A 23,517-nucleotide genomic window follows, 5' to 3' on the forward strand; every position below is an offset into this window, starting at 1 on the left:
TGGGGTAGAGTGATTTCCTGTAGCTTATGTACAGTGATCTCTAAAAGTGTTTTGCACTCTAAAACAGCCACACAGTGTATACTCAGAGTTCAGATCACAATAGTTGTATTTCTTTTCTTAGCTTAGTGTTAGTCAGGGTGAGCAGGTAGCATGTCAGCAGAAGAGTATGGAAAGTTGACAAGGAGCAGAGCTGGCGGAGATGTGCCAGGCTAGAGGACTGGTGCATGGAAACCTGACTAAAGCAGACCTGATTGCAGCCTTGGTTACAGCTGCATCAGAAAACAGCAGCCTGGAGGACAATCAGACTGACAGTGGAGATACAATATCCTAGGAGAATGGACAGCTCAACCTTTCTGCAGTGGACTTAAAAATACAGCTGGAGCTAAAGAGACTTGAGTTGGAGGCCAGGTGTATGGAACTAGAAGCAGCTGAGAAAATGAGGAGTCTACAAGCTGAGGAAAATGAACAGCAGAGGAGGCATGAGAGGGAAATGCTGACTCTTTGCCAGAGTCATGGAGGTAATGGGGAAGGAAGTAACTGGACACCAGAAGCACAAAAGGTCAGTAAATTTCTTCCACAATTTAAAGAGGGGGATCATTTTGATAGCTTCATTCATATGTTTGAGTGGGTATGTAGTACGCTTCCTGACCCCCTTACTCCATTATAGCTGTAACTTCTTTAGCAAAAATGCACGCCACTGACTGTTTAGATTATACTGCTGTAAAAAGACATTTATTGGAATGTTTTAAGCTAACACCTAAAATGTATAGGAATAAGTTTCGTGAGCATAGACGCAAGGCAGATGAAAATGTATTTGAATATGTTGTTGAATTGAGCACTTATTTTCATAGCTGGGTGAGTGGATGTCAGGTCACCACTTTTGAAGGGCTGGCAGACCGGTAAGGGAACAAGCCCTTAGCACTTTGCCTAAGGACATGAGGATCTGGTTAGCTGATAAACAGTGTGATACTTCAGAGGAGTTGGGGAAGAAGGGAGACCTATACCTAGCAAGCAGGGCAGACCTGCACAGGAAAGGGACACCAGTACTGCTCATGGGACTAAAGGAACCCATGGTGGGCAGCACAGACTGCCCCAACAGAATCCGCCAGTAGCAGGGTAAGCCAGTAGTCCAGGTACATGTCCAGGAGCTAGGGTTAAATGTTTTGAATGCAACCAGGGGGCCATGTGGCATACAGGTGTCCACAGAGGCAAGGTGGGAACCAAAGGTGAGGGAGCCATTAAGTAGGAAAGACAAAATGCCAACAGTAGGTTGTCTTGAGACAACATGGATATGGAACTACCATCCTGCAGATGTTTTGAGAGGGAAGGATTTGGATGAGGCAGTACTATGTGCTCATGCAGTTACATGCAGTGAGGCTAGGAGACAAGCATGTGGGTCTGGTAGCCTGGGGGAGACCCAGACAGACTGCACACTTGCAGCTAGGACTGCTGAGGTGGTTACTTCAGGGAGGGAGCTGCTCTGTAGCAGTGAGACTGAATGTGAGCCACAGCTGCTTGTGGGTACTGATGTTTCCTTGGACAGGGTAACTGCAAAGGTAGAGGTGTGTAGTAGTACCCAGGCTGAAAGTGAGGCACCACTGTCAGAGGATGCCAGACTTCCTGTGGAAGGGGAGCTGGGAAGGGTTACAAGGAGGGAACTGAGACAGGCTCAGCACTCAGACCCTACATTGCAAGGCCTGAGGCAGGTAGCTAGGTAGGCACCTGATTCTCAAGGGAAGGGGGAATCTGTACACTGGAACAAAGGGTTACTGCACAGAGAGTGGACCCCTGAGGGAGAGCTAGAAGGTGAGAGAGTACAGCAGTTGGTAGTGCCTAGAGTTTACCATCTGGCACTTCTAGCCATAGCCCACGATATTCCCTTTGCAGATCATATGGGCATAAAACGTACAAAGAGGCTTATTATGCAAAACTTCTATTGGCCTGGAATTTCCAGAGATGTAACAGGGTACTACAGGATCTGTGAGCAGTGCCAAAATGTAGGCAAGGCAGGAGACAAGGTGAGAGCTCCTTTGATGCCTTTGCCTGTGACTGAGGAGCCATTTCAGAAGGTAGCTATGGATATTGTGGGTCCTTTCAGTACCCCATGTTCCACAGAGAAAAAGTATATCCTAGTGATTGTAGATTATGTTACATGATACCCTGAGGCAGTGGCTTTCTCCTCCATTAAGGCAGAGAAGGTGGCAAATGCTTTGGTAGAGATTCTCAGCAGGGTAAGTTTCCCAAAGGAAATACTGTCTGACAGAGATGCCAATTTTACATCAGACCTGCTGGCTTGTCTGTGGAAGTCCTGTGGGGTGAAGCACATGAAGACCACCCCCTACAATCCCCAGACTAATGGTCTTGTTGAGAGGTTAAACTCTACAATCAAGTCCATGTTACAGGCATTTGCAGATCAGTTTAAGAGGGAGTGTGACAAATATTTGCCCTATCTGTTGTTTGCTTACAGAGAGGTTCCCCAGGAATCCACAAGTTTTTCACCCTTTGAGTTGCTGTATGGGCATAGGGTGAGGGGACCTCTAGATTTAATTTGAGATTAGTGGGAAGGTGAGTGTGAGTCTCACAAGGAGTCTGTTGTGACATATGTCCTGAACCTCAGGACAAGCCTCAGGGAACTCATGGGCCTGGCCCAGGAGAACCTGACAGAAGCCCAACAACAAAAAAAAGATGTGGTATGACAGGAATGCTCAAGCTAGAGAGTATGCTGTAGGGCATCAGGTGATGGTTCTCATTCCTGTCAGACACAACAAGTTGCAAGCAGCTTGGGAGGGACCCTACAAGGTGGTAAGAAAGGTAAGTGATGTTAACTACATGGTGGATGTGATAGGCAGACAGCAGGGGCACAAATTGTACCATGTTAACATGATGAAACCTTACCATGATAGGGAGGCCCTTGTGCTGAGCATTTGCAGTGAATTGCAGGAGGAGTCTGAGAGAGATCTTGTGACTGATCTCCTCATTGAGGCTCGGGCTGACACCTTGGTGGAAGGGGGAGTAATGTCCCAGCAGCTATCTCCTTCCCAGATTCGAGAAATCTGAGGAGTGTTGCATGATTTTGGGGGCATGTTCACTGGGAAACCAGGGAGCACCCACTTGGTGCAGCACCAGGTGGATACAGGACCCCAAAGACCTATCAGGCAGGCCCCTTATAGGGTGCCTGAGAGAGTCAGACAGACTCTGAGGGCAGAGGTACAGGAGATGTTGGAACTAGGGGTGATTCAAGAGTCCAACAATCCTCGGGCCTCACCAGTTGTGTTGGTTCCAAAGAAGGATGGCAGCACCAGGTTCTGTGCGGATTACAGGAAATGAAATAGTCAGAACAACGAGAAGGAAGCAACGCCAATAAAGAGTTGCTTCCTTCTCGTTGTTCCAACTATCAGTTTGTGTTTGGTTTTGGTTAAATGAAATAGTCACACAGAATAGGATGCTTATCCCATGCCTAGAACAGACAAGGTCCTAGAGCAGCTGGGTGGGGCTAAGTATCTTACCACCATTGATTTTACCAAGGGTTACTGGCAGGTGCCCTTGACTCCCAGTGCTAGAGAGAAGTCAGCCTTTGTGATTCCTTTTGGCTTTTATGAGTTCTCAAAGATGCCCTTTGGTATGAAGAATGCCCCAGTGACTTTCCAGAGGCTGGTAGATCATATCTTAGCAGGTGCAGGAGGGGTTGCCCTTGCTTACATGGATGATATTGCTATCTACAGCCATTCCTGGCAAGAGCACCTTCAGCATGTCAGGAGTTGCTGGGCAGACTACAGAGGGCAGGGTTGATCATTAAGCCAAGCAAATGTCAGGTGGTTATGGCAGAGGTTTCCTACCTAGGACATAGAGTGGGGAGTGGTAAGATAAGGCCAGAACCTGACAAAGTGGAAGCTATTTAGGCATGGCCTGCACCTGTTACCAAAAATCAGGTAAGGGCATTCTTGGGGACAGCAGGGTACTACAGAATGTTCGTTACCAATTATAGTACCATAGCTGCTCCCCTCACAGACCTGACAAGGAAGAACAGGCCAGATAAGGTATTGTGGACCCCAGCATGTGAGCAGGCATTTCAGAAGCTTAAGGAAGCTTTGGGAGGGCCCCCTGTGTTAGCCAGTCCAGACTATAGCAAAGAATTTGTTGTGCAGGTGGATGCTTCAAACTATGGGGGGCTGTACTTAGCCAGATTTCTTCAGAGGGAGAAGCGCATCCATTGGTTTATCTCAGTCATAGGCTCCAACCCAGGGAGGAATGCTATGCAGCAGTAGAAAATGAAAGTCTAGCCATAGTGTGGGCACTACAAAAACTTCAGCCTTATCTGTATGGAAGAAAATTCACTGTGGTGACATCACAACCTTCTAACATGGTTGAACAGAACCAGTCAGCAAAATGCCAAGTTGCTAAGATGGAGCCTGGGGTTGCAAGCATATGATATGTCAGTGCAGCACCGCAGTGGGAGTAACAATGCCAATGCAGATGGGCTCTCAAGACAGGGAATGGGGTAAGGTACATCCAGATAGACCTGACACTCTCAAGTGATGTTTCTCAAAGGGCATTTGAAAAACTTACTTGAGGTCCCCGGGGGGGGGGGGGAGGTGACACCACTTGTGACGACATTGCCCTGGCCCAGCAATCAAGGAGCCTCAATCCTCACCACTAACACCAGGGAGGTTGTCTCATAGAAGAGAAAAAAAGGATAACAAATACACACAACAAAGTACAATTTCTCTTAAGTGCACACAGAGATCACAGTCAGTCTGGGGCTTGTTGCTCCTTTGCTCAACAGGTCCCCAATAAAACTCCCCACTGCCACAGCTATAGGGTCCTGGTCTCAGTCTAGCTGGGCAAGCTAAAACCTCCAGTACCCTCTCTGTCCAACCAGTGCTTCGTGTCCCTGTCAAGTCATTGACACACACACACACACACACACACACACACACACACACACACACACACACACACACTTTGAGATAAGTATTTATACAACTTCACAAACACTACTTTGAAAGGCTGACACAGATTCTCCCGCTGTGCCCCTTTACCCAGACTATACGGTAGTAATTACTGCCACCACCCAACTAATAATATCCGCAACTAAAAGGCCCTTAAAATGGTGTCCAGTTATTACTGTGCAATATTATTATCCAATGGTAGTATGACTAACAGTCAAGGCTTACTTTAGAGTGGCCTATTACAATAACCTCTATAAATATGCAATGTACTCTAGAGCTTATCTCTACACAAACCAGCCACAGGTAGAAGGGTTTAAAAATATTTAATAATAAATGATTAAAACACAAGACAAAACTACTACACCACAGAGATATCTAAGAGTTCAGAGATCACACAGAAACTTAAAATAATACAGTAGGACAGGTCTGATTTCAAAGAAAAATACCTAATTAATCTTTACTATCTTTAACTATTCCTATAAGAAATCACAGTGCTAAAACTTACATGTGAGCACAAGGCAGAGTGCTGATAAGTTGGATATCAAGATCAAAATGCTCTCAGCCTCTTGTGAGAAACTGTATTTAAACATTACTAACAAACATGTCTCTAAGGCCCTCCCAAATTACATCATTTTAACACTTAGATTTTCCCAGTATTCATATTGCATCATCTTAACACCTGGTCTGAGATCTCAGGCCACAAACTGCATTATTTAGCAATCTAACACCTGCACAGACACTTACAACAATACAAGGCATTTCACATGTATATTCTAACAGAAACCAGTGCAATAAAGCACATTCCACATCTAAATTCTGGTCATAAATTTTAGCCTTAAAACAATGAGCAAGAAACCTTCATCCAGCCACACTGGAGCTGAATTCTAACATGAAAGGGTCACAACATGCTTCACTGGGCCAGTAGAGTGCAATGTTGTCACATATTTTTCAGTCCCACATGTCACAGTATTCTTTTACACTCAAGAAAAACATGCCTGTATTTTACATTTATTTGCAAATGCCAGAATTATATATCAAATTCTATATGACTAGGCTGGCAGCCTTTGCCAATCTCTCCCCAATCATCACTCCCTGCAAGCATGGGTCCAGGGAAGTAAATATTGTGGGAAGAAATATCCAGGAAATTGTTATGGCTAGGCTTGTATAGACCCTAGGGCCAATAGCCTAGTGCCAACCTATGAACCTATGAATCTAGAGATCTAAACCTCTTCTTTAAAATCAACAGAAAAATTTCGAGGGACAGGTCTATATAGTTTCATAGGGCTTTACTAGGCTAATGATTGCAAGGGCCTTTTTAAGCCTAGCAATGCATCTAAAATCTCTGACAAGTTCTGATTCCCTTGGTAAGTGTAAATAGGGGCTTGGGAGATGAAACATTTACAAACAGTGGCCTGGGAGATGAACCATTTACAGGTTGCCTGTGTCCATTAGAGACATAGATGACAAACCAGGGATGAATTTCCTGCTCCCCATTCAATTGTCCAAGTTGCACTTGAATTGGGTTAGGGAAAAACTCTGCTTTACATAAATGGGGAGCCTGTTCCAGAGATGCGGTAGTTTCTGGGATGCATACATGTCTGTCCAGTAGGTCCTATTTATATCACAGACAAGGTTTAAGTCTTTAGAATGGGTAATTCTGGTGCTGTTTGTTTTGTGGATATGCAAGAGGACCATTAGAGTGGGGTCTGACAATGCCCTGTTTGTTAGGCATAAATCTTCCCTGGAAAGCCTGTAGGACACAGAATACAAGGATAGAACCTTGAGGCAGTCTGCACAGGACATTTTACTTACACACTGTATTCTTTTGGTGAGGACCCTCTCTGAATGTTCCATTTGTTGGATATGCCTGGTTAGATGCATACCAAAGGGGGCATTGTACTAAATGATAGGTCTGATGAATGCCAAATGCAGTGGAGCAATGAATTCCTTGGACTTAGATGCCATACCTTTGTTTACACGCTGAGCAACATAGAATGATTTCCTCACTACTATAGACATGTGATGGTCAAAGGCTAGATTACTGTCTTTGTTTGTCCCTAAGTCCCTGACTACTGGGTCAACTCTAAGGGATGTGTTATCAATATTATAGTTACCAGGGGTGGATGACTTCCCAAAGGATACTATTATGCATTTCTTGGCATTTAGTTTTAGTTTATGGCTCTAACACCAGTTGTTTGTCTATGTCAGCACCTTCATAGAGAACATTTGTGTCAGTGTGGGATTCAATGACAGCTCCTAGATTACAATCACCTGCAAATTTAGTCAGCCAGATACTATTAACATTGACCTTGACTTCAGAGAAGTAAATTCCAAAAAGGAGATGTCTAAGGACAGATCCCTGAGGGATTCAACTTTTGACTGGCCTCTTTGTAGAGGTGGACTCCCCAATTTTAACTTCCTGGGTCCTGTCTTTGAGCTAGTTGGCTATCCATCGGGTGACATATAACTTTGCTCCTAACCACCTGAGCTTGTCAGCAATGCCCAAGTGAGGTACTGTGTCAAATGCCTTAGCCAGGTCAAGGTAGGCAGTGTGAACCATTTTCCCTCATCTGTTGCTTTGGTGAGAATCTCAAAGAAGTCCACCAAGTTGAGTAGGCATGACCTGTTCTTGATGATACCAAACTGGGTGGGTCCAGTGTCTGGAGGTTTACTATATCACTGTTGATCATTTCCATGATAATTCTTTCCACATCTTTACATATAAGACTAGTGAGACTTATGGATCTGTACTTTCCAAGGTGTGTAAGATGGATGACCTTTTTGCAGAGGAATGACTGTTGCTGTTCTCCATTCACGAGGGAAGAAACCTGTTTGAAGGCTACAGTTAAATAGCAATTCCAGACAGCCTGATACGTCATGTTTCATGCTATTTAGAAAGCATACAGGGATACTGTCTTGTCACATTGATGCAGTGTTTTTGGCCTTAGAGAGAGAATTAAGGACCCATTCCCTAGTGATAGCTGGGGGAGTTATATTTGAGGGTATTACCTGAGGGAAGGTTGCGGGGAAGAGAGGGCTAAAGTTGGAGCTGAATTTATTGGCCAGTAGGTTTGCTATATCTCTGGCTAAGCATAGGTGGCTCCATTTACAATGAGCTCTGCACACAAGTGCGTATTGTCTTTGAGGTTGCAGACATATCTAAAGAATGCCTTGTGGTTGTACTTGGCCTGGGAGACCAAGTTTACCTCAAATTTGATTTTGGTAGGCTTTATTTGTCCTCTGAGTTGTTTTTTTCAGTTTTATGAGAGTGTTTATTATCCTGCTGGGTGCTGTACCTCATAATTTTTGCCATAATTTTCTTCCTTCTGTTATATACAACCTATTGATTTTTGTGATTCCACCAGGGTGGCTTGTTTTTTGAGTTAGTTCTGTACTTCTTCCTGGTGGGTACAGCTGCCTCTATGCAGGTATCAACATGCTTGCATAGGGTTTCTGTGAACAGTTCTGCATAGGCAGCAGTGCCCTCAGGGTGTATGGGGGCTTGAAATTTTGCTAGGTTATCACTTAATAGCAGCAGGTTAGCCTTAGAGTAGTTCCTAAATATTCCAGGTTTAGTTGGGGGTGCAGGTTTTATTTTTACTTCAAAAGAGACAGTTTTGTGGTCTGAACTTACCAGGGAAGTTATTACAGTAGGGGGTGTGCAGCACTCTCCCATATTAGTGAAGACCAGATCTAGTATGGTTGCACCCCTGGTTGGTATATTGACAGTCTGGTCCAGGGAGTTTGGATTTACAAAATCCAGAATCTCTGTCCCTGTACATTTGGTGTTGTATAGAATTCCCAGTTCATAGTGGGGTGATTAAAGTTGCCCATGAATACAGTATTGGGTTGGACGGTGAGGGTTTCCAATAAGTTTAAATACATGGTATGGTTTTCCAGGGTCATAGATGGGGACCTATAGCTTGTAAGGAAGTGGTATTGGATTTTTACCTATGGTGATTTGAACCTGGAGCAGCTCAAGTGCATTGTCCTGTTTGACCAGCCTTGAGGTATATTTATTTTTGATGTAAATAGAGATACCTCCACCTACACCTGTTCCCGTCTGTGTAGCAGCTGGTCTAAATGTGTGCAAGGCATTATAACCATGCACTGTTGGTGTGCTCTCTGTGACTTTAAACCATCTCTCTGGGACTGCACAGATGCCCACATTCTCTAGGGTGAAGAGAGCTTCTAGGGAGTTGAGTTTTTTATTTAGACTCTTAGCACTGAGCAGTAATACCTTTATGTTTTCTTGGTTTTGATTATGCTATGTCAGAAGTACTTTCAGTTTGGCATTGGCTAAAAAAGAACATTTTGGGGGGAGACAATATTTTAGCTAATATTTGAAAGCCTAGAGGGGCAAGAATGACACCAGAAACTAAGCCAATTATTAACGTCAATCATCTTTTGTTTGTATTGTGGCATCATCCTTGCAGAAAGTAAAATGCTGCTTAATGGCAGGGTCATACCAGCCTGGGACAAGTATTACAAAAGCTCCATGAAGTCTCTCTTCATATAGTCTAGGGAAGTATGTCTTATGTCATTTACTCTCATATGGACTATGACTAAGTCATACTGGTATTTGTTGTCCAGTGACCTGAGTGCGTCCATAATTTAGTGGATCCTTGCCCCTGATAAGCAACTGGGGGTGACATTCTCGTTACTCAGACTGGTGAGAGGCACATCACTGTATCTCACAATGGAGTCTAAAAACAAACTGAAGAAATATAGATTAAAACACAAATGGAAAGCCCAAGGAAACAAACTGCTGCAGATAAAATCCAGAAGAACTTTAATGAAGAAATGTTTTGAAATAAAAAACTTTTTTAAAACTATGAGAGAAAAGCACTTTCATTTACAGAATAACTTCATCAGATAAACATTGCTGGAAATACATGCACATTTTATAGCTTTTGTGTTCAATCACATGACTGCCAAGCCCCCAACAAATGAAACATCATCTTAAAGGAGCTACTACAAAGAAATTCACAGTGTGTAGTTCTGAGACCATTCTATTGACAAAATTTGCAAACAAGAAATATATATATATATATATATATATATATATATATATATATATATATATATATATATATATGTATATATATATATATATATATACACACACACACACACACACACACATACACACATACACACACACATATATGTATATGTATATATATGTGTGTAACAAAATGCATTCCCCAAAAAAATTAGAAAAATGAAAACAAAAGTATGTTTAATATGTAAAGTGCTTTTAACTCAAGCAAACATGCAATTGAAACGTTCATTGAGTCCAGGCCAATTACTGGCATTCAGATGCAACTGTCAATATAATTCATGCTTTTCCAGTAATAAGGCCCATGGCCTTTCATTACTGTTTGACGGCACTTGTTCCAAAATACAAAATTTGAACTTGTGGTGTAAATAACATTGTATGTGTTTGTATAGGGTGTTAGACTCTTTTCTCATTCTGATTTCATTTAAATGTACATATGTTCTGTCACTCAGTCTCCTCTCCATTTTTCCTGTTTATATACAGAGGCAAAACATACATATTGAACAATATACCACCTTTGTAGTAAAATAAGTGAATCTGTTTCTTATAGCGACCACCTAGTTGTTCAAAGCCATTTCATGGCACACTAGAATATTGGGACAATAGGGGCAACAACTTTTCAGCCTGTAAATTCAAAATTTTGCTTATGTTGGTGTTTGGACCAACTGTGTTCGAATATTATTTTCAAATTCTTGCATCTTTTGAGCATCACTCATGGACCCAGTCCCACATAACCATGAATGGTATTCTCTTGTAGGAGAAGACATCAATACTTTTTCAGAATTGATTTCAAGGAGAGACCTTCAGCAGAATAGGTTGTAATAAAAGAATTTCTGAAGGTCTCTGTGTTTGTGTTTATGGTCTCAGACATGGGTTGCATTGATGTAGTATTACCACCATCAAGGACTTCCTTACTTCCATTGTTGGTCACACAAGGGTCTCCCAGAATTGGCACAATATAATAAGACTCACGTTTATTGATCACCTCTAGCATCAAGTTGCCTATAAATTTTGTAGGATAGCCACATTTTAAAAACATGTTTTTCAGCAACATGAACTCATCCCAAAAGGCAGTATCTTCTGTGGTCATTCGGGCTGCCCATACAAGCTGGCTTTTAACACTGCTCTTTTCTGTGTTATATGGTGCAAACTCTCAAAATGGGGAAAACTGTTCAACTATGTGGGTTTCGTATATATTTTGGAGGTGAATTGTCTGTTTGTCTTGTCCTTGATCAACCATATGTCCAGGTAAGCTATGTTCACATTATTACTTTCATGAGTGAATGCAAGAAACTGTTGTTTGATTAATGTATGACAGAAAATGGGAGATGTCATGAGCTTCCCATCCCATAGGATGACAATATCATCCAAAAAGCATGTGTAGAATCTACATGATGCGAAAAAAAGAAGAGTTAAATAACTATTTTTTCTCCCATTGCATCATGATAATGTTGGTAAGAAGACCAACACGTGTTGCATCTATGGCTACTCCTGCTTGTTGAAAGAACAAGACACCTCCAAATTTAACAAAATTATTTTCGGTAGAATCTCCAATAAATTGCCATAAACATTAATTTGGTCTTTTGGAATATTTTTCTCCATCAAAAATTCAGAAAACCATTAAAGTCCTATGTCATGGGGAATAACCAAATACAATTCCTTGACATCCACAGTGATAAAGGTGTAAGTGTTTTTAAACAGAAGGTCATTCATTTTTTTTGTAAAAATTCCTATGAATCACTGCAAACATGTGGCTCTTGGGTAACCAAACCTTTTAATCTAGTGTACAAAAATTTGGCCAAGGGGTGGGTGAAAGAACCATGGCCATCAACATTTGGTCGCATTGGTGGCTGTTATTTATTTTTATGTAGCTTAGGCAAACATACCATGTGGAGTATTTTAGAATGCATCACATTTAGATAGTTATAATTATCAATGGAAATTTGTCGGTCATTAAGTAATTTAGAGTTGCCTTTATTCTATTGTATGCAACATTGCACTCATTCAAAGATACCTCCTTATAGGTGTTAGAAGCAAAAAATGGGCTTCATTTTCCTATTATAATCACATTCATCACGGCCAATCCCTCCATCTTTATCAAGCTGCATGGTCCTGATTTCTTTGTTGCTTTGTAAATCATTTAATCTGGTTGTTTCTTCTCTAGAAAGATTGCATTTAACTGTGTGTTTTCTTACCTTGTGGTCCAAATGTGCCAAGTTATGAATATCCAACTCACAGATTTTTACAAAACATTTAATCACCAGATGAATCATGGATTATAGGATGCCCTGAATGGTTGCATGGCTGATCCCATATTGAAACATCACCATGAAATTAAATTTTCTGGAATATTCCTTAAGATCCATGAGTGTGTTTGCAACATCTATGTGCCTTTTAGGTACAAAAGTTAGATCTTGAGCAAATAAACCCCTATGACAAACATTGATGTTAACAAATAAAACATCACAGACAGTGAAATCACCAGTAGAATTCATCTCGGTGATGCATGGTGGTACAATACATGCAGTAAGATCAGGGACTAGACTTAATTCCATTTCTTGTAATTCCAACACCCATTTTGTCTCCTGCCTACATCTCTCCTGTTTTGTTGTGTTGTACTCAAGTTCTGCCTAGGAAGATTCCTGCTGTTCCATTGATTGCTCTGAGTGGAGTATTGGTTCCTGATCATTTCTCACCTCCTGAGTACTAGAGTGTTCCCATGTTCTAAAAAATCATCCTCATTTTCCATGTCCAAAAAATCATTCATCACACCCTGTCTTAGTAGAGTTTGCTCATCACCCAATACATGAATATTAGCATTAACATTAAATTTGGTACCCCAAGCTTGAGATGGTGGGGGGTATATCTTCTTTTCTTTATCTTCACATCTACCTCTCTCAAGCTTCTTAACTTTGCAGTAACAAATATTTTGGATCTGTTCATCAATACTCCCACTAATGCAGATATGTTCATACTTAAATGATTCATAATGTAAATAAAGAAAGATTGAAATGTTCTAGATTTCTAGACCTGCCATGATTTCAACAATTAATTTGTTGTTATATTTTACAGTCATATCTATATAGTCCATCCCATGTCTGTCAAACATATTCAAGAGTTCATGATGTAATTCAGAGTTAGGAATGAGACCACTCAGGAAACACTACATACACAGGTTTTTTGGTACTACATGCACCTTAATGCATTCTTTGAAATATGCATTATCCCGATGTAATTTCTTTACTTTCAATAATTTATAGTTCAATTCAGCCAGTTTTTCTTAAAAATAGATGCACACTCAGCTGAGATTCTATAAACAATATAAACAATATTCCAGAACCTGACCATTCATCCAGTACAGGGGTCTGAGACAAAAAACTGTCCCCTATGGTGTAAAGAACTGGAAGATTCATTAATAAGGTTTAAAGATAATGTATTTGAATCGTTACCTCTAGTTTGTAATCCAGTGCAATTACAAGCTGAAGAAAAATTACCAGAATTCAAGTCCAACTTCCTGGAGGCACCAGAAAATTAATTCTGTGTTGACAGTACTGTAACTGCATTGGAATGAGTTGCTGCAAGATTATCCACCGTCTGTGACAGTTCTTGGATGAGTAAAATCAAATCACCCACCGTCAGTGTTGTCTGTATGTCCAACTCACAGGAAGAAATTTGAAAAGAAGCTGCAGTCTGTGTCCCACTGGCCATAATACAAAACAAACCAGGCCAAAAAACAAACTGAAGAAATGCAGATTAAAACACAAATGGAAGACCCAAGGAAACAAACTGCTGCAGATAAAAATCCAGAATAATTTTAATCTAGAAACTTTGTGAAATAAAAATATGTTTAAAACTATGGAAGACAAGTTCATTCATTCACAAAATACATAAAACTGATCAGATAAACATTGTTGGAAGTACACACACATTTTTAGCTTTTGTATTCAATCACATGACTGCCAAGCCCCCAAGAAATGAAACATCATCTTAAAGGAGCCACTAGAAAGAAATTCACAGTGTGTAGCACTGATTCCATTATATTGACAAAATTTGCAAACAAGGAATAAAAAATATATACATAGAGGAAAATACATTCTCTATAAAATCAGAAAAATGAAGACAAAAGTATGTAAAATATGCAAAATATAAACCTTGTATTTAAGGCTCATCTTTCCAGTGCTTTTAACTTAAACAAACATGCTAGTGAAATATGCTCATTGAGTCCAGGCCAATTATTGGCATTCCGACATAACTGCCAATATCATTCACACTTTTGCAGTAAGAGGGTCCACGGATTTTTTTTAATGTTAGAAGGCATTTATTCCAAAATACAAAATTTGAACGTGGTGAGAGTAACATTTTATGTGATTGCAGAGGGTGTTAGTCTCTTTTCTCATTCCGATTTCATATAAATGTTCATATATTCTGTCCCACAGTCTCCTCTCCACTTTTTCTTATGTTAAAACAGGAACAAAACTTACTTAGTGCACAATATACCACCTTTACTGTACAACAATTGAATCTGTTTCTTGTAGGGACCAACTGGTTGTTCAAAGTAATTTCATGGCACAACTAAATATTGGAGCATTAGAGGCTATAACCACACTTTATCATCCCCATAAATTCAAAATTTTACTTACTTTGGTGTTTGGACCAACTGTGTTCATACATTGTTTTCAAATTAATGTCGCTTTAGAACACCACTCATGAATCCTGGCTCCATATAATCACTAATGGGGTCTATATTAAAATCACGAAAGCTCACTTTCGTGAATACAAAATGATTGACACATAAGTGTCAAACTCCAAATACAGCGAAGGACAACAAACGTGAAAACCTTACCGTCGAACGTATTCTTGAAAGCAACAATGCCACACAGGTAAGGAAAACTCAACGTAACAAATCTAAAGTAAAACACTATTTAAAACATTTTTGCAGGGGGGGCAAGCCTCCCTGCACCCCACCACTACTTAAATATACCAACTCGAGACTCCACTACAGTGGGGAAAAGGATTTATTTCCTCATCCCCACGATCACCCTGCTGGCCAAAAAAAGGTTGTTCGACATTCAGGATTTGCTGTATTTGCTCTTCGCTGTAATTGGTGTTCAACGCATATGTCAATCAATTTGTATTTGTGAAACTGAGCTTTTGTGATTTTAATATAAATCCCACTAATGGTATTCTCTTTTATAAGAAGACACCAATCCTTTTCCAGAATTGATTTCACAGAGAGACCTTCAAAAGAATAGGTTAAAAGAATTCCTGAAGATCTCTGTGTTTGTGTTCATGGTCTCAGCCATGAGTGGCATTGATGTAGAATGCCCAGCATCTAAGACTTCCTCATTTCCATTGCTGGTCACACAAGGACCTCCCAGAATTGGCACAAAATTATAAGACTCGTGTTTATTGATCACCTCTAGCATCAGATTGTCTACAAATGTCATAGGTTAGCCTGAATTAAAAACATGTTTTTCAGCAATATGCAATCACCCCAAAAGGCAGTATCTTCTGTGGTTGTCCGGGCTGCCCTCACAAACTTCAAAAACCTCAAAACCTCAAAAACATGTGGGTGATCTTGGATGCATCACATTTCGATAGTTATAAATATCAATCCAAATGTGTTGGTCAATGACTGTCATTTAGAGTTCCCTTCATTCTATTGTATGCAACATTGCACTCATTTAAAGATACCTCCTTATAAGTGTCAGATGTAAAAATGGACCTCATTTTCATATTATAGTTGCACTCATTCATCACAACCAATCCCCCCTATTTATCAGGTTGTATGGTCCTGATTCTTTGTTGCATCATAACTCATTTAATCTCACTGTTTCTGCTCTAGAAAGATTGGATTTAAAAGTATGTTTTCTTACCTTGTAGTACAAACATGCCAAGTTAAAAATATACAGCTCACAGATTTTTTCAGAACAATTAATCACCGGGTGAATCAGGGGATTAAGAGTACTGGATATCTTTAATGGCTGCATGGGTGATTCTACATTTTGAAACATCACCATGAAATGTAATTTTGTGGAATATTCCTTAACATCTATGAGAGTGTTTGCAACATCCATATGCCTGTTAGGTTCAAAGGTTAGACCTTGAGCAAATAAATCCCCATGACAAGCATCGATGTTAACAGATGAAAAACTGTAGACAGTGAAACCACCAGCAGAATTCGTCACGGTAGTGCATGTGGGTAGAATGCATGTAGTGACATCAGGGACTGTACTTAATTCCATTTCTTGTAATTCCAGCACCCATTCTGTCTCCTTGCTCCTCTTCTCCAATTTGGTTGCATTATACTCAAGTTCTGCCTGGGAAGATTCCTGTTATTCCATTGATTGTTTGAAGTGGAGTATCACTTCCTCATCCTTTCTGACCTCTAGAGAACTGGTGTGTTCCCATGTTCTAAAAAAATCATCCTCATTAGGCCTTCCATTTCTGTTTTAATCACAATGGAGTCTCCAATTACCAGAATCTTGGACTGTGAGGTGGCTTGCCTTATGGGCTTAGTAATAGAGGCTCCATGAGATGTGGCTCTATGTTTATGTGCGTGTTGTTTTGAAAGAGTGCATTTGGGGCTGCTGAGGGTATTTGTTATCTGTACTTCCTCTAGGAGGTCTTTGGGGTTTAAGAAGGTTACATTTAAGTGCCTCAGCATATGTCAGTTTATATGTCTGCTTTGAATTGTGTGTGATGGGTACAGCATGTGCACTACTGACAACCTTATTAACATTTGAAGTACTTTTATGTGAGAGCTTTGCTTCCAGTGACATTGTGTAAATACATTTCTCACATACATTATTAGTCAGTTTGAAAATTAATTGGGTATCAGTAAACATGAAGCAATTCATACATTTCTACATTTTCTGCATATAACAGAAGATACTACTGCTGTGGAACAGACTCCCCATCCACATAAAACAACTTTTAAGCACATCTTTGATCTACAGATGGGAGAGAGAAAACTTTTACCAAGACTGCTCCCCAGAACAAAGGTAGCTCTAAATGCTTTCTTCCATGCATGGCTTATCTAAAATTATCTATGGTATGATCCCATTTATTCTTATTATGAGAAATATGTAATTATCACCCATGGGATGAGTAAGGCCAATCTGTAACAAAATAGTCTATGTTAATTCAAGCACAAAAAAGGGGAATTGGCTAGGCTTAAAATGGCCCACAAGGGCAGCTAGCCTAATACTTAACTACAAACCTATATACCTTTATTACTTGGCTGACTGCTATACTTTTACTACATTTGAAACTACTCATTTAGATTATCTGTAGTTGTTATGGTTTCTGCATCCAGGTTCATTGTGTTAGACAATCTACATTGTTCACTTTTTTACAGGCTAGGTAGAGATCACATTAGCCTATAGGGTATAGCTATCTGGTTAAATTTGTCACTGTTACTGATTTCTTGTCTGTCACTTTTACATTTCTGATTTACATTACAGTAATTATAGCTAATTATTTTATCCTTTAGCCATATCCTAGTTTATCACATTTTATACCAAAAGTAAGTTATTAACTTATCCTAATATCCCTTCATCTGTTCTTTTCAGTATGGAATCTCAGCCTGCTGTTTCACCTTCTGTGACCAGCATAACAGCACTAGGTATTTTGAGATAGTATAAATGTCTCTCGCTTACCAAAAAATCTTTAGTGCTACCTGAAAACTATTCGGTGTGTGAGAGATGAGTATGTACTTAATTGCAGGCTACCTTCTCAGCACAGTACACATTCAGTAAGTGCAACATAAACACACACACATACACACACACACACACACACACACACACACACACACACACACACACACACACACACACACACACACAGACACACAACACACACACACACACACACACACACACACACACACACACCACAGAGCACATCCATTAAACAAACTTATGGTGAGGTTGTTGAGAGAACACTGCCTGAATGTCCTAGTCTAATGACTGAGAAACCTTGGGCATCAATTTACACAGCAGCACAACCCCTTTAACGCTTCATACCGCAGCTAGGGTGCATACTTCTAAGAAACACAATCCTTATGGCCTACTGAGACTGCATCAAAACATGGTATTGTTTTAGTATGGGTGACTCTGTTCTCAGGCATACAAACACCATCCTCATCAGGCTGAACATGATCAAGGTGACAGCTGTCATTCTGAAGTCAGGATCCAGGACATAACAAGTGCTTTCATATACCTTAATCCTGGCAAATATGATGACAACCTGATAGTGGACCATGTATTGAATGACTTTAGATGCTTTATACAGAAGGACGTAATCGTGTTTGCTATGCATGTGTCTGCAGCAGGAAAGGCACTGGTCTTGAATGGTGTTTTCCCGTCACCAACAATGATGCAGAGATTCAAAAACAAGATAACTGGCTGTGTAAATGGTGTCATTCTAGGAGAAATTCACTATGTGTCATCTTGGGATGAGATGGCTGACAAGCCTTCATGCTTTGCCAGGGATGGTCTGCACCTCTTTTACCAAGGCTTTCATATTCTGGCTAAAGCCTTTTCTGTCCCTATAGTGACTTTTTTAGGCAGAGTCCATTGATGGGCAGTCAAACCCAGTAAATTCAAATCTGGAACAAATTTATGAGGCAGGTCTCAATGTCAAGAGCCTTAACAATAAATAAATGCAGAAATCTGAGGCTCTCCGGCAACTTGAACAGAACCATATATATGTAGTTACAGAAATATGGTTTCAGTACAGTGAAAGCATTCCCACTGTTCCTGGGTATAGTGCCTTTCCTGTCTTCAGACCTACTAGCAACTGTAGGGGAGTATCAGTATTTGTCAAGGATGCCATCACCTCATGAGAGATTCCTTGGAATACCACATTTGAACTCTTAGAAGTCCAATTCACCATAAACTAGACAAATTGCCAATTCATGGCTGGCTATAGACACCCCCTGTGTCCCATTCTGAGTATGACAGTTATCTTAAGACATTACAGTAGCTGAAATTTTCATTAAATCCCAGACCTTTCTACTAGGGGATTTCAACTATCCAGCAATAAACTGGCTGACCTACACTGCAAATCGTGTGCATGTCATGTGCTTCCTTGACATTATAATTGCTAATTCTCTTTCATAAATAATTAACTATTCTACTAGGGGCCCAAATATCCTTGATCTAGTCCTAAAAATATGTCCACTTCTTGCACATCTCCTTTTATATCATCATGTTTTGTTAAATCAGACCATACTTTAGTTATCTTTTCTTTTAAAACTGGTGGTACTTCCCACGTAAATAGCTCTGTGTTTAGAGACGTCTGAAAAGCAAACTTTCTTCAGTTACTTCATGACTTAAAATAAATTCTGCTCTAAGCCTCCTCCAAAGGATCCCATTGCTCAAGCTGCTACCTTTTCATCTGACTTCTACTGCTACTTAAACAGATGTATTTGTAAGGCAGTCACTATCCACACTAAATGTAATGATAAATTCAGCCCCCTTTGTTGGAATAACCATATAAATAAATTATATAACAAGAGAAAAAATTGCTTAAAGCTTATAAGAGGTCTCTTTCACTCTACATTAAGAGCAAACTTAAGCAAACTAATAAATAGCTTAAGGGAACCATTAGGAAACTCAAAGCTGAACTGAGCTTGAAATAGCCACTAAAAAATAATTAAATAATAACTACAAATCTTTTTTTTTTAACTATAGGAAAATGTTAAGAACTAACATGCAACATTATTTGGAGCTAGTCTATAATAGTACTACCGTCTGACCCAAAGGAAATAGCTAATGTCCCAGCTAACAAATTAAGTACAAATTTTACTCCACTCACAGTTATAGCTATTCCACATGTTCCACAACCCCAGCCACCCACTTTAATTCCTATGGAACACATTTTCACAACCCTCTCAAAAACTAAGAAGAGTACATTCATGGGCCTAGATAACATACCATGTGGTCTTATCATCAGTGCCAAATATGGTTTGTCTGAACCTCCACTAAATCTCTTTAATCTAAGCCTGTCGACTGGTTACATTCCAGAACCCTGGAAAGCAGTCATTATAATATCATTACACAAGCATAGCCCAAACACATACCATGATAATTATAGATGCATTAGTCTCACTAGCCTCATGTGTAAAGCTATTGAGGGCATTATTTCAGACCTCATTAATCTGGACATTGAAAACTCTTATCCCATCCTAAAGCATTGCCCTTTATGGACAAAATTAGTCTGATAAAATATGGGGTCATGGACCACATAATAACCTGTGTCTCATCTTTGCAAACTTTATTTCAGTCCGTAGATTTATTGCAATATATGATGGTTCTTCAACCTTTCCACAGGAATCCTAATTTTAAACTAAATAATCAGCTGATCGATCTCAGCAAATTTCCATTAATACTTAATCTGACTCTATTTGATGTTTTTAATAAACTTGCTTTACAAATTAGACAGGAAATGAATCTACCTAGAAGTTACATTGTTATAATGAGACAAGTTAAAGAACTTGCCTTGAGCTACTTTAGGAACTTTAAACCTGCAGCCGGATTTGTGGATAAGTGCTCTGAATTGTGGCAAGCTATCCAACAAGACACTAAATTTATAGCAACTGCATATAAATTAATTAAGGATTTGAAATTTCAGGACAAAATTTTGCTTTCAGAGTATTGGGTAAAAAGTAACAGTAACAGACAATCAGATATTAAAAGCAATTGATATAACTAGGAAATCAGTTTCTTTTCAAAAACTGATGTACACACAATTGATGATTTGGAACAATGCATATTACACACATCTTAGATTACATAAATTTAACCTAGAATTCTCCAATTTGTCCATACTGTGCAGATCAAACAGCGGATCTTCTTCATATGTTCTGGAGTTGTAAATGCGTATATAAACTTTGGAACTCTCTTAAAGTACAACTGCAAAAGATGGGTTATCAAAGTTCTACACTATCATGGGAATTTATGATTCTACACATTCCTCCAAGAGAGCTTTCCAGATCACAAACTATTATCTGTATGAATATTTTTTTGCTGATGAAACTCTATATAGCCACAAATTGGCTAGAACCACATAAGACATCATGGAATAATTTTAAGCTTGTGGCTATAAAGCATATACTAGCACATAAATTACTTCTGAAACAAACTAACAAAAATATTAATAACCCGAAAATATGGGAAAAGGTCTTCAATATTATATTAGCATGATACTGATTTTAGGAATATATTAAATATAGGAAGCATTTCATGTAGATATTGTATAAATGGTTTGTAGTAGTTATAGTGTATTATGTGTGTGATGTTTATTGTATTTTTGTAATGTTTTTGGAAAATATATTTCAATAAAAATTTATTATGGAAAAAAAAAGAAAACTCTTATCCCTGGATGCTTACTAATTCAGCTTTGTCAAAAGAATGTCCTGCTTCTTTAACCTCATTTATTTATTTGAAAAAAATAACCAAAACATTAGATAGTGGTTATGCAGTGCATACAGAATATCTAGACCTGGCCAAGACCTTTGGCACTATTTCCCATGTTGGCAAAATTGGCAGACTTGTACTTTTGAATATAAATCCTTATATTGTGCAATGGATATCTAACTGTTTGTCAGACAAATCTCATGTGGTTTGAATCAAAAGTGCCACTTTTGAAAGCAAAGAAAATTGCTAGTGGTGTACCACAGAGCTCAGTTTTGGGTCCCTCCTATTTAGAATTCATTTCTCAGACCTTCAGGCCAGCACTCCTACTCTATGGTTAACTAAGATTGCAAATGACAGTAAACTGGGTGTTGTTATGCAATCTTCAACTGACTCACAATTGCTCTAACATGGGTTAGACAATGTTAATAACTGGTATGAGGACAATGATCTCAAATTAAATGTAAACACATGTAGATCAGTTCATTTTCTCTAACAAAACAGTTTTGCTTCCCATATAGGTGAAGCAGCCAGCAAATCAAGCACTGCTGTAAGGGAGTTAAGCAATCTTGTTGATAATTCCTTATCATGTAACCACCGTGTCTCCACAGTAGTTTGGTAAACCTTTTATGAGGTTCATCTCATTTCCATAGATCCTCTAGATCCAAAGAAGTCTGAATTCCTCTTTATTGTTTCTTATCAGACCCATTTCTGAGTATAAAGTACCTTTGGGCAGGCATTTGTCTAAACATTTTATACAACATAAGAGTTCTCAGAGATTCATAACTAAAAAGATCACTAGCCTCATAAATCTTAGTTATCAGGTGACTCTGTTAGCCCCTTCTTTGTATTCAGTCTCTTACAGACCCCTATGTGAAGATCTGTGCCTAGAAAGATCCAACTCTATTTGACCTCCTATTCATTCACATAACTAATGGTACCTCAAGTACTTGGTTAAAGGAACCAAACTTTCATCAGCACTTAATTACACATTGGTGTTATATATTCATATCCCAATATACTCCTAAATTCTGCAACAAACTTCCACTGCATGTCAGGCAGAGTAGCACCTTTGCCATCTTCAAGGTCAACCTAGGTATTTGGATAGGCAGCCTCAGATTCACACCCAGTCTATCTTGTCTTGCCCTCCTTGAAGCTAGAGGTAACTTTTGAAAAATCTACAGTTTAAACAATTATACCAGATTAGACATAATGTGAAATCACTGGTTAAGAATAGATACAACTTATATCACAATGATTTAATATTTAGAGAAACTTTAGTCAGTTTAGCAAAAGTAAAGTTAAGTTGGTATAATACAAATAGGATCTGCAATATGAAGTGGGAGAAAAAAAAAACAGGGTTATGGCATATTTATAAAGCGAGTCAGAGGAGAGAAACTGATTGTTGTAAGGAAGTTAGAGAAGAAGAGAAAGTAAAGAGGTGTAAGGTATGAATAGGTACATGTTCATATTTAGGGATATAGTTTGTCCTGGAGTTGAGCAAGAAGAGAGCCAAATTTTGGCTAGGAAGTCTTTCAGAGTGGTTTTAAAGGATTGGAGGGAGGGTATTTAGCTGAGAAATAATGATGATTAATAATGTTGTTATTGATAGCAACAAAGCAGTGGAACTTTTTTCCTTCATATTAATCAGTGAGTTATTATTTTCAAAAAGTGATACATGCGTAACTTTGTCCTTAATTTGTGGAAATCAGCTATGGCCTTATGTGTACAAAAGGAAGGTGACCTTAATGCTCCAAACATATACAGGTCAGTTAGCCTATCATCATGGGAAAATATTTTTGAGCTGATAATCTTGAAACTTTAGCTGAAATATGCTAATTTATTACTAGCAGTTGATCTGGTTATTCATGGTTTTAAATAATAATTAAGCTAACTCCCATTAACATTTATACTAATATTGCTGATTGTATTGAGATTGTAGTACTGACACATGTTGTATTGTTTGACTTTATCCTCAATCAGCTAGTGAAATATTACATGCGCTAAGCAAAAATGTAGTACTTCTGTTCTCAGGAAACATGACAGATTGATTTACTAATTGCACATTGGAAGTCAATATTAT

This window comes from Protopterus annectens, chromosome 2.part0, assembly GCF_019279795.1.
Source record: "Protopterus annectens isolate FY-2018-M chromosome 2.part0, PAN1.0, whole genome shotgun sequence".
NCBI lineage: Eukaryota > Metazoa > Chordata > Ceratodontiformes > Protopteridae > Protopterus > Protopterus annectens.